At 44.7% G+C, this 13,282-nt stretch overlaps 1 protein-coding gene across 7 annotated transcripts in view; it reads right to left on the bottom strand.

The window, feature by feature from the left end:
- ATG9A (autophagy related 9A) overlaps window positions 1–13,282 on the bottom strand; it is a 1,030,802-nt gene that overhangs the window by 972,997 nt on the left and 44,523 nt on the right. For 4 of the 7 annotated variants that reach the window (XM_069616910.1, XM_069616912.1, XM_069616911.1 and 1 more), the window contains exons 2-3: window positions 11,919–12,017; window positions 304–486 (exon numbers count right to left, since the gene is read on the bottom strand). The gene's annotated coding sequence lies outside the window, so the exon portion shown is untranslated. The remainder of the gene's footprint in view (window positions 1–303; window positions 487–11,918; window positions 12,018–13,282) is intronic. The other 3 variants (XM_069616914.1, XM_069616915.1, XM_069616913.1) reach the window with 1 other exon arrangement.

The raw sequence follows: 13,282 nt of genomic DNA, 5'->3' as shown, positions 1-13,282 counted from the left end.
CTAAAAGACTGCATACCTAACTTTAAGGAGGTAGAGTGCAATTCACCAATACCAATCCATTCTCTGTTCTAGCTGCACACATACTCTGACCTGGACTACAGTCCCCAAGGACATTCAACCCATAGCACTCTATACTTTAGAGAGTTATTCTAGAGGAAAGAGATGCTGTAAATGAGGTGGGCATTGTGCAGCATTCATCTGTATGTGTGAAAAAAGGGAACGACTCCGCATAGGGACGTCAGATGTACCCTCCTCCCCCAAACATCAAATAGATGAACCAAAAAAAAAAAAAGAATTGCTTACCCAACTACAAAAGCACGACTGCCTTCAAATCCTTTTCTTCACGTATTTCTCTTATACTTTAATCGATACCCTCTATCAGCAATTTACAATTAACTTCACCAGGAATTGCAAACGCTCAAATTCCCCATCCTTTCAAATGCAGAGAATTGTCGGAATCAAAAAGACTGCCATGATTTGAGTTGTCTAAAAGAAGAAATAAAAAAAGTAAATTTAGTATGCGCCAAGTATTTGTGAACCAGGTCTGTACCCAAAACCATAATTTATAGTGGGCTTGCTATGGATGTTCCTGCCTGATGTGTCCAGATTTATGAGTGATTGGCGCTTGGTTAACTTCCTCCAAGACTTCCACCCATTGTGGCTTTAACTAGTTGCATCTGTTTGCAAATTAGAGGTGGGTGTTCCGGAGAGGCAATACGTTGTTAACTGCAGAGCTCTGGTACCTAGAATGCTGCAGTCATTTTGTGTGTGCCCTTTAAAAGACAAGCACCCGTTTCAGTTTCTTAACGTACATATCAACCATAGAGAGCCCCAGCTTGCAGACAGCAACATGTACAGGAAATAGGAGGGTATGCAGGGACAGAACCCATTACCAAAGTGATCTTTACTGGGGGAACAAAAAGTCAATATTACACCTTAGCAGGAAGGCCTTTGCCAATATGAGCCGGCACTATCCTCCAGAAGAGTCAGATTTCTTCTCCCACCTAAACCACCCCCCCCCCCGGGCCCCTGGGGGGGTGGGGGGAGGGCGGCAGAAATTATTTTACTCAAGGGGGGTGGGGGCTTCCAGCATAGAAAGGCTTGAAGACCACTGCCTTAAGGGAATAAAGTGACCTCCCTCTTTCAAATAGCAAAGCAATTAACAGCACTCTTTCATGCCCAGGTCAGAAAACTCCTGCTACTGCACCAGTCCTCTTATACACAAGGCTGCTTAAAAATCCAGACAAGCATGAAAATAGCTCAACATCATCTAATGAGAATGAACTGGTCCCATCATTAGAGAAGAAGAAACATAAAAAGCATTCACCCCAGATCATAATAAACAATGATCAAAAATAAATTCAAAATTAATGACATGGATCACTATCCCTAGCAAGCATTCAATAAAGTTTACAGGCAAACTAACTTCAATTAACGGCTGAGGTCAAGTGGTTGGAAAAAAAAACAAACGGCATTGAAGGGGCAATAAAATCCCTCCGGGAACCTCATCAACCAATATAGAGAATGTGACACAAGTATAACTAGAACATGCAGTAATCCCGAGTCCCTGAAACTTACATTTGTATATATTAAATCATGTAGCGATTTCCCCAATCCCCAAAGTTTTGTACAAACTAAATGTAGATTGAGTAGAGCAGGAGTCATGGGGGCGGGGGGGGGGGGGGGGATTAGAACACCGTCCCCTGCACATAAAGGCTGGCAAAACTAGCCCTACTGTGAACCAAAAAGGCAATCGAAAACGGGGGTAAACAAGCCATCGGTGTGTTCTTTAAAATAAAAAAAGCTCTGCCTCATTGGTATAGCATCCGTAACTTCCAGCAGTGAAAACATATTCAAAAGCATTACAATACAAAATGAGTCTTTGAATGCCGGCAGTTCGCTTTTTATGGGGGGTAGCTTTACAGAACCTCTTTAGGGGTGCTTTGACCTTGAACTTCACCGAGTATCTGCCCTGTACACTTCACATTACACAAATCTCAACAATATTCCCGAGCTTGAAAGGGCGTGGGGGGCGTTGACTCTCCTTTAATGCAAATTCAGTTGCTGGACATGCCACTCTTTTTTGTTGGCTGGTGTTCAATGGCTTAAGTGAAAGCAATGATCAGGTTGCAAGCATTGTTCAGAGAAATATATAGATTGGGGGGGGGGGGCATCTGTCCACTGTTGGTTAGAGCAGTCTTTTCTCTCCCTTCTTCATGAGAGTTTGGATGGCCACTGTTGATGTGTGGCTTGTGGGAAGCGTGTGTGACTTCTCGCAGCATTTTTAATATTGCTTAATTCTGAAGCAGTATACTAAGTGGCAAAGTTTTGTTTGGCTAGCATGAAGGCTGGCTAAGTTTTGAAGTGTGTGACAGACTGTTTGAGCCGCTGTGTGGTACGGGGTGTGCTGCACACACTGCCAGGTGTAGTTTCAGACTGGGGATGGTTTTAACACCCTGATGAATGAGTTCTTCGATTCCTCCTTCTGGTGGCACAATGTGCTTTGGGCTTAGATTTGTTGTTGTGATTCTACGCACAGAGAATGGTTGCAAATATTGGCCATCCAAACTCTCATGAAGAAGGGACTTGTCTTTACTGCACTTATGTCAGCAATGGTTTTATCCTTTCCTTGTAGTTCACAGTTCAGGGTATTTCATTTCTCAGTGACATCTGCCAGAAATGCCAAATCAAGTAGCCAAGAAATGCTGCATAATTGGCAGATGTCTTCATTTCTTGACCTCATGAAGTCTTTGATTTCTGGCAAAAGTGAAAGAAAGCGACATAGTATTTCCCCCCTGCTAAGCCATCAGATTTCCGTGTGTAGCAACAGATCACCATGTGCAGCAGATTTGGCCTTTGCACAAATTGAATTCATAATTCGCACAACAGGGGCCATTACGTGATCAAACCCCATCACTTTGGCACAAATTGCCTGCTCGTGGATGATGCAGTGGTAGTGCAATAATGGAGGGAAATCAGGGTCTGCTTTACAGCACGCAACAAAAACAGAATGACGCCCTGGTGCACCATCAGTTGTTATTGCCACCAACTTGTTCAATGGAATTTTTGTTTTGACAAAATAATTCTTGACCTCATTGTAGATATTAACACCTCTGGTTGTGGATTTCAGAGGCAACAAGGTCAAGAATTCCTCTTTGTTGGTGAAGTCTTCAAACACCATTCGAGCAAACAACGCCAGCTGAGCAGTATCACTTGCATCAACTGATTCATCACACTAAATGGAAAAGAAAAAAAAATTGCGCACGCTCAAATCTTTTTCCAATTGCCCCATCACATTGGCCGATATGTGCAAACACAATGGCAAGGAGGGTATCTGCACTAACTGCACATCTGAAATAGCAGACATAATTTCAGGGCAGTTTTTAAACACGAGAGCCATCGCACCTTTCACAGCTGCACCATCTGTAAAAGTGCATTCGTGTTTTGCCAAATAATGTGCAACTTCGAAGGATGCCTCTGTTGCAGCAATTGCCTTCTTTGCTGGTTGGGTAAAAAATGATTGTTGCATCTGCAGTGCAGCTTTTAGTTCAGCTACTTTTTGGGATCGCAGACGGCTTCCTTTATGAAAGTTCTTTTCATAATTTGTATGCATTGTCCCAAAGAGCCTCTCGACATTACTCTTTCCCACTACAAATTAAACACACACTTCCCTTTTACGCTTGCGAAAAAGAAATCGGTCTTCCACTCTTGATGAAAATTATACGTCTTCTGCCTTTTGTTGGATGATCCGCCTACTTCTGGATCCATGATTTCAACAGTGTTGTTTCGTTTGTACGTTTCTTTTGGGACTGCACGTGCAATATAATCTGAGGGGGATTTCAATGTGTTTTCAATGTGATTTCAATGTGTTATTATGGTTTTAAAACTAATTGAGCACACAAAATTCTGCTTAGTCAAAAAATAAAAACCAATGCCATTTTAGCACATTCGCAATTCCGAGAAATATTAACTATGGGGCATGCACCTATGCCAAGTCATTTATAAAGATGTTATATGCTTGACAAACTGCTTAATCACATATAAATGCTTCTGTTGTGCTGACAGCAGTTATTAGGAAATTAAACTGTGGGTTCATGGGTGTCAACCTTTGATATTCACTACAGGGGCAGAAATACCCCCAACCTCTGCTCTGAATATAAGCCAGTGACCAGCCCAAACCATGCCCACGCCAAACACATTTTATAGGAATTGCAAAAGTCATACGATTAACAAGCAGTTTTTTTAATATTTAACATCTCAGCAAAAGTCTCTCAACCTGCTGAGCTACCCTGGTAACCTTCTACTGTAGAGTGTGTCTATGGATCCCTTAAAGTACTCAAAATCGCTGTATTACCCAACTGTATTTTGGGTGCACCCCAGCCAGGAAAGTGATTTAAAGTGGAACTGATGCAGCGTGGAGTTTGGAAAGAAGCAGCATAAAAGAATTTGCCCCATTTTAAAACTTCTATTTTGAACATTTCCTTTGAGTGGAGTTCAAATGCAAACTCCGCCCCCACACTGGTCCTTGTGGGATTCCCCCTTTACATTTTTCCCCCATTTCCACTGCTGAGTGGTATAGTGTCCTGCACATCTCATTCACGTTCCAGTGGCCTGCACACCAAATGCGAGAGATTCTCTTCAGAGGGAGATCCAACCAAAAGAAGATCCTGGGACCAACAAGGCTGCAGCTACTATTAGTAACGTCAGGGCTCTGACGATGAAGTCCCGAGGGGGCTTGCTCGCTAGAGCCCTGCCTTGTAAAAATAGCTTGCATGACTGAAAATGAGCCCAGGGTCGAAACAGAGGCACGCAGCTATCATGCTGAATGTCTCCGCTTCACCCTGGGTTGACTTCCAGTCATATGAGTTACTATTAGAAACGGCAAGGCTCTGGCAAGGAAGTCCCGAGGGGGCTTGCTCGCCAGAGCCCTGCCTTGTAAAAATAGCTTGCATGACTGAAAATGAGCCCAGGGTCGAAACAGAGGCACGCAGCTATCATGCTGAATGTCTCCGCTTTACCCTGGGTTGACTTCCAGTCATATGAGTTACTATTAGAAACGGCAAGGCTCTGGCAAGGAAGTCCCGAGGGGGCTTGCTCGCCAGAGGCCAGTCGCCTAAAAGTAGCTCACATGATTGCAAATGGGCCCAGGGTGAAGCGGAGACATTAAGCAGCACAGCTGAATGTCTCCATTTCACCCCGGGCTTTGTTCTGCCGAGCTACCCGACCCTCTGACAGCAACACGCAACAGCTGTGCGCACAGTGGCTCGGCAGAAAAAGACAAAATAAATGATTAACTTCCACCAATCCACCCGACCCAACTTACCTCAGCAAGAAACGTTTTCCTGGAATGCCACTGTCTGCTCGCTCCTGCAATCCAAGCACCAGCCTCAGCCACCTCCAAAAGAGATCCAAAAATGATGCAAGGCGCCATGGTGCTTTTTAAAGAAAAAAGCCCGGGCAAACCGAGTAGCACAAAGAAACCAATGTGGCCAATAGGAGCACAGCTCTCAGCAAGGAAAGTGCTCTGGCCAATAACATGGTGCAATCTATATGCTATAGAGAATTGCAGGCCTGTGATTGGTCAGAGTACTTACTGGCATCATTCTTTTTTTTCCTGAAACTCGAGCGTGAGCTACTTCAAAGGCTCTGGCGAGCTACTCGTAGCTCGCGATCGACTGTTGGGAGACCACTGCAATAGACACATTCTCACAGGGGCTATGGGACACTGCAATGTTCTTAAGCAGACGACAGAGTCAAATCTTGAATATCGCTGGGCCCGTGCAACGCTTTCCTTCACAGTAAAGCACTGCAATGATTTTGCTCATACCCACTGAAGGTGCAGTCATGTTTACGAGTTGTATATGCACCGTACCAGACACATAGCAACGTCGCACACAAGGGCACAGCAAGCACGTGGATAAAGCAACCAGGGATGTTGCAAAGGTTTAATACATTAAGCTTCTGCCATTTAAGCCCACATGTGCACTGTCCCCTAGGGACCAGGGAGGATAAGTGCTCATCCAAACTAGCAATCAAAATGTATGTTAACATATAGCGGTGCCAGCAAGATAGCAATTAGGTTTTTTGGCCTTTTTTATAAAAAAAAAACCACTCTTGATAACAAGATAGTCACTCTTCAGGCTCTACAGGCTGTGGTCTAAACGTTTTTGACCCCCGAGCCCTCCATAAGAAAAAAGGTACCTGGCTTGGGCCCCTCTATACACATGGACTCCAAAATGTTTATCTGGTGTAGAATGGTGCCAAATGGAGGTGTGGGTACCAAACATTCTTTCAAAATCATTGCTTGCAATAACTAATTAGTGGGCAAATATTTGTAAACGCAGCATTCAGAATTTTTTGCTACAGGGGACTTTGACTAAAAGTAGTTGGATATTTATTGCATACTGTAACGTAGGACATACTCAACTACAACAACTTAATTACTATCAATGCAGTCACTTGCAAGTTGGAAAGTGGCATACTGGAGCAATAGTGTGAAGGGTGGGCCTGCCTTTCAGCAGCCAGCCATCACTATTGGGTTACATAAACAACCACAGGTTCTCTTCCAGCTTTGACCGATATTTAGTGCTGCAAGTGTTGAAAATCCAATCTTGCAAAAGGTACGAGGTGCTGAAAGGTAACAGTACATTGACTGTCCATTTGGATAGAGTCGGAAACTGCATTTTGCCAAAATCCACCCAAGGACAATTTTTTGAATTGGCTCTCCAGTAGGCAGCCACTTTGAAGTTCCATTAGTTCCTCCTGGAGGTGTATTGGGAGGCAGGAGGGCCCCTACGTCTGCTAGGAAAGGCTGAACCACGCAGTCATTGATGCTACAATTGTCCTCTGGAAAGTACTTTTGAGAGTGGTTCTGAGATGGTTTCCCATTAGTTCAGCAACACATGAAAAGATCATACTCCGCCTTCTCAGGAGCATCGGTAAATAATGGAAACTCTTCCTCTTCCTCTTCCTCTTCCTCTTCCTCTTCCTCTTCCTCTTCAGCTCCAACTTCTTCTTGAATGCTGACATTTTTGCGTTCATAGCCATTGATGTGGATTCTTTTCTGTGCCTTGCAGGGAGTGGTTTAGAAAATGTAGCTTTTCAAAGAGGTCGCCATAGTAAGCTAACAGTACAAGCCAGTTTGAATCACACAGAGGCTCTTTTGTCTGGTCTAAACCCAGGAGAAAGCGTCTCACTTTGTTCCTGAGTTCCTAAACACAATTTAAAACCTTTTCCCCCTGGAGAGCAACCTGACCTCCGTGTGAAACAAAGCATCTTCTGCTCCCATTTCTGCACATAATGTGGCAAACAGACAGGCTCTTGTGCAGAATGCACAATCTTTACAACAGAAGTCAGCACCTCTGAGAGTCCATTCCCTATGTTGCGCACAGGCAAAGCTTCCCGGGGATCACGCAGTGTGTCCACAATATATGTGGAGCTACTACCAACACTTTTGCTTTTAACCCACTTTGCTGGATTTTTTTTTACCTGGGGAGTGTGTGAGCCTTTCTTCTCACTCTCTCATGTATTTTGATGTGTGTTTCATTCTTGTGTTCTTTGATTATGGAGCCTAAACAACTACATAAGCATCTTTTCATTTTTGTGTCACAGAACCCTCAGTGCAGTGACACAGGGAAGGAAGCCTTTCAGGATGTCCCAAGGTCTAAATACCTTCTCTGGGATAAACTACCGTCCCCCAGAGAAAGTAAAGTGAAATTGACTTTGCTAGTCTTTAAATTCCTAGACCCAGCACACACTACCTTCCAATAGAGTGCTGGAGGGGTTACCTAGTAATCCTGTGTCTAGAAACTCATGTAGCAGTCAAATGCTACCCTTTCCTATCGAAATGACTGGTGGCAGTGGTTTTACAACGAACTACCATGATTTTTCCCGTCCACGAACACCGGCAGCTAAAAATCGCGGGAGCCATGTTTTTCAAGATGGCGTCTGAGCCTCCTTTGTTTAAACAGGTCCCGGTCTTCTTTTTTCACCGTTTCTTTTTGGACAGGTCCTTCTAGAATTGGTCTCTGCTTGCCAAACCAGTTTTGGGTCCCTTTGTTCCTACGCCTTTGGCAGGCTTCAGGACGGAGGACAGCCTCTGGCGCCCGAGTGTCTGGGGTGGGCAGGAAGTGAGGGAGGTGCCCGAAACTCCCCGTGCTTAGTCTCCTAGGAGACCCAAATGCACTCCGGCGTGATTGGCTGGCTGACTGTCTGGCAAGGACAACCAACCTGCTGGGCGAGTGACAGCTAGGCTGGAATGAACAGGAGAGAACTGAATACAAGGAGAGTCTCTTGGCTTGGAAGGCAGAGTCGACCACTGGAACGAAAGAACCGAAGACGAGCTGGAAGAGGACGGCTGCTGCAACTCCTGGACTGTTGGTTTGCCCGGTGAAGCCCTGCTGCAGGTCCAAAACACCCAGTTCAGCTCAACAGATAAACCCCTTCAAGGACAACTTCTTCCTTTGAGTTGGTAGGACCAATCAACTCGTAAGCCACCTGGATACCATTCGCAGAGCTGGTTAGGATTAACCAGGGAGAAGGACACCAGCTTGTGTGCTTGAAGGAAAGCTACAAGAAAGATTTGCCAAGTCTGACAGCTTTGTGACCAGTCGCCGTGCAGTGCAGGAGTCCCCAGACATCCTCCGCCTTGTCCCCACGACTGAGGCTCAGGAACAGCAAGATCTGCAGGAAACGCCAGGAACAGAAGTCTTCAGCTGCATCTTTTTCTTCATTAGAAGGAACTGTGAAAACTCGAGAGAACTTACCTCTCACTGCAAATGTGCGTATAACATTGGCAACTTTCAGGCCCGATCATCTTGTGACCCAGCATACTTTCTTCCACAAACTACTTCTGAGAACTTTGGCTAAGACTTTACCGTTTAATAACCAGAACCGTTTTATCCTATACAAGACATTAGCCCATTGACTTTGGCCTAACCTATTGCATTGAATTGACTCCTCTGGTGAACTATTTGCCAGGTTTCAGAATCACTGATATTCGTTGGATTAACCTATGCCTTTTTACTCCTACTTTACTGCTATTTTGCCCTTACTTCAGGGGAGCGCAACTGCTTAAGTAATCAGTACTGTAGTATATATGTGTGATATAACTTGCCTCCTTTTAGTGAATGCTTTATAAAGGATTGTGTAATAAATTAGTGTTTTACCAAGAAACGTTGAGTGTAAGTGTCTATTTGAATACTTGTGATTGTAGACCTCTGTGTAACAGCCCTTCCAGCTCACATTCCCTTTTGATATAAGCCCAACTGCTCAGTCCTGCTACCAAAAACTGTAGTACAGACTTATACCAAAGGTTGGTTTTGCTTACACCTGTAGTCCTAATTGTATGTGGTGGTCCCAGAGGGTACGGCATGCAATTCTGCCTATCACTGGACTAGGCCACAGATTGGCTGCGAAATCCATACCTGGATGCACAGGGCCAATATAAACCTTCAGCACTTGTACTCAACCAATGTTACACTTTGCCTGCATGACTGGGTGGAGTGCTTCACTGGATTTTTCTTGCTGGGACACAGGTGGTTAGGTTGACACACCGACGCTTGGAGCAATGTTGCTGCAATGAAAACAGTCAAGGATACATGTCTACCTGCGACTCCAAAATGAGCAGGGGTTAATGTTAGGGGGAATTCTCCAGAACGGCTAATTTCCTTACCTGATGAGTCCCTCAGCAGCTTTTCTGGATTTCTAGGATTTATTTTTTCACCTGTAAGAGTATGAGCCTTTTTTCCCCACTCGTACATGTGTTTTTGCTGTGTGTTGTACATTTTTTGCTCATGGACTATAGAGTCTCACCTACTCCATAGGTGATCATCTTTTTACTGCGTGTCACACAACACCTTTAGTGCAGTGACACAGGGTTGTCTTTTTAGACTTCCCACTTATTTTCTGGGACTGACTACTGTCTCCCAGAACATGTAAAGTTGCCATTGACTTTACTTGTCTTTTTAAATTTACAGACCCAGTACACCCTATCTTCCAATAGAGTACTGGAAGGGTTAATAGTTATCCCTTTATGTCCGTTTCTCATGGAACAATATTTAGTTCGCCGTTCTCTAAGATTTGGCTGGTGGCAGTGGTAGCTAACATTTTTATTCTACCGCGAGCTATGAAAATAGCCTCGGTACAGTTAGAGGCTATGGTGGTAGCCTCAAACTCAAACCCGCTGGACCCCATTGATTTTTATTTGGTTCCGGTCGGGTTTATTCGCCATTTCTTTTTGTAAAGATCTTTCTCGTGTTTTACTCTGCGTGCCAAACCAGGTTTGGTTCCTTTGTTTGCCGTCCTTCGGCAGGCTTCTGCACAGAAGCCCTCCTTAGGCATCCGAGTGTCTGGGTGGACAGGATGTGAGGGAGGGGTTTGAGGCCCCCTGCACAGGGTCTCCTTGGAGACTCAAGTCGCACTCTTGCTTGATTGGCTAGGTGACTGTCCTGCCAGGACAGCCACCCTGCTGTGTGATTGACAGCCAGGCTGTGTGAATGGGGGAAAACTGCTTAAAAGCAGGTCTCTGGGACTTGGAAGGCAGAGTCGCAACTGGAACGAGAGAACCAACGAGGAGCTGAAGGAAGATGACTGCTGCAACTAATGGACATCCCGGTGAAGCCCTGCAGCAGGTCCGAATCGGCCGAAACTCTGACGACAGAAGATCTGCAAGGAATCATCTTCCCTGGAGCTTGGTGGGACCAACCAGCTTGCCAAACACCAAACGCCGGCCTCCCTCTCCTGGTCGAATTTGCTGTGCATCGCTGCAGTGAACCGGATAGCCAGGAGGAACGGAACCCGTTTGGGTTTTAAGGAGCGCACCTTTTATTCGATGCTTTGTTCTGCTGCTGGCTTCTTCCCTGGGCAGTGCAGGACCCTCCAGTCTTCCTCCTTACCACCATGACAGTCGCTTCAGGAACCGTGAGCCTGCAGGAAGTGCCAGGAACAACCGCTTCAGCTACAGCATTCTTCTTCATTTAAGGTACTGTTCAAATCCGGTCGTTAGTTCCGACATGTTGGAAATCTTTCACCTCTCCGAAGGCTTGTCCTTTTCTACTCTTTTGAATAACTTTTCCTCCGACCAACTTCGTTTTGAACTCTTGGCAAAGACTTAACCGCGAACTACTCTGAACTGTGTGATACTCTGCAAAGACTCTGAACCATTAACATTGGCCCAGGCCTATTGACTTGAACCCTAGTTGTAGTAAGCCTTTTCTAGATTGCCCTGCCTATCACTTGTTGGTGTTGTTGATTTTGAACAGCCTGGTCTTTCCTCCCTTTTAAATTGCTGGAGTGCCATTTTGCTCACACTTCATTTTTGAACTTAACTTGTCCAGAATTGATTGGGTGTTGTAGTGTATTAAGATTGTGATTTTCTGCTGCTTTATAACAGTGAACTGTTTTATAACTGATGGTGTAAATCAATGTATATTCTTTTACTCAGAAACCTTGAATCAGTGTTGGTTTTAACCATAGTAATTGCTGTCCTTCGTGTAACTTCTGATACTGCTCAGTTTACTCTTGAGATAGGTCTGGCTGCTCAGCCATCGCTACCACTTTACTGTGTAGTACAGGCTTGTACCAAAGGTGAAATTGTACTTACACGTAGTCTTAATTGTGTGTGGTGTTCCCAAAGGGTACTGCATATGATTCTGCCTAACACTTAAAACCAGCTCTTGGGTGTTAGGCATCAACTAGTAAGCAGGATGTAACGCTGGGAAACCAGGAGAGAGTACACAGTGCACTGTAAATGCAACTCCCACATGAAACGTGAACTTTCAGTACCGCCCCCAAACTGAACATAAGGAACAGCCTCAAAAATAGGTTGGAAATCCGATTGTGACTCCTACTACACCTTTAAAATTACCCCACCATCACGCACAGCAAAATACAGTAGTTTTTAAAAAAGACATTCTTACCGTCGGCAAGTCCTAATACAGATGTCAGGATTTTTCATGGTGCCATTGCTGCTGGGGACTTTGCTGTCCAAGATGGGATGATTGAGCCAATTTGTGTTCCTGCAATTGAAAAAGTACAATAAAAAAAATTATAGATGTACCAGATTGACCATACCAATATTTGCGCACTACATTCTGCCAGTTGGCACACATCCTCCCCCGCACACAAAAGGGACCTAGAGTGCAGGGTTCAGCCAGGAAATCTCCAAAGTTCGCTATAGGCCAGTCCACCCCAGCTGGCAGAGAGAGCAGTCAAAACATACCTGAAAACGTGACTCGTACTCAGTCACAGACAAAAAAATAAAAGAGCGAGCGAGCGAAAGAGCATCAGCTTGTTATATTATACCCTTAACAGTGGAGAAGTCCAGTCTGCTGGCATTCCAATCATTCATCTACATATCTTACATAGAATACGGCATAGCCATGCAGCTTATACTGCAGTTAGGTGACAGCGCTGATGTAGCAGCAGACTGCCGCAGCTGCCATGCCAGACACGAGGGCCCCTGGCTTCGCCACAACACATGGTGCCACATGCAGGCGAAGGCCTGGCACCCACAGCCGGATGATATACATGAATTCCACTTTAAATCACTTCTATGGCAGCGGTGCACCCAAAGTACTGTTGGTAATCCAGTGATTTTAGTACATCAAGGGATGCATAGACTTGCTCTATAGTAGATGGCTCCCGGGGTAGCTCAGCAGTTTGACAGACCATTGCGGAGACTGTGTTTAAGGTTGAATTTAACCAAAACAATAAAAATATGCAAAACTTGTTAATCGAACAATTACTTATAAAAAAGGAAGAGCTATAAAATGTGTTTGGCCAAGGGATGGGTTGGGGTATTTCTCCCTCCGTTTGGCACCCATGAACCCAGTTTAATTTGCTAATAACTGCTGTCAGCACAACAGAAGCATTTATTTGTAAACATAACACCTTTATAAATATAACCTGTGATAAAACACAAAGCGAGGGGCACACAAATTGTATTGGTGTGGTGCTCAAGAAAAAAATAATAATAATTTCAACAGCGTTTGAGTTTAGAAATTACTTTTTTCCTTTCAATGTGTAAAATGCACATTTGAACAATAATGTGTCAAGCATGTAAAATGCCTGCTTTAAACATTGACCACCCCCCCTCCCCACCAAGTGATGTTCATGGCCCATCGATTTCCGTGGTGTCCCTTTCAGGACAGACAAAAACAAAACGGGATGAGCAAACAGAGCCAGGAAACGCGCGAATGACGGCTGGGGAAAGGAGCACTGTTTAGATTAGGTCACCGAGCCCCCCAGCTTCCCTCTGCAAAGCTGGAGGCTTGGTAAAGCC

Source organism: Ambystoma mexicanum, chromosome 9 (genome assembly GCF_040938575.1).
Source record: "Ambystoma mexicanum isolate Mex_15411 chromosome 9, UKY_AmexF1_1, whole genome shotgun sequence".
Classification (NCBI taxonomy): Eukaryota; Metazoa; Chordata; class Amphibia; order Caudata; family Ambystomatidae; genus Ambystoma; species Ambystoma mexicanum.
This window is presented reverse-complemented; position numbering and strand designations above follow the sequence as displayed.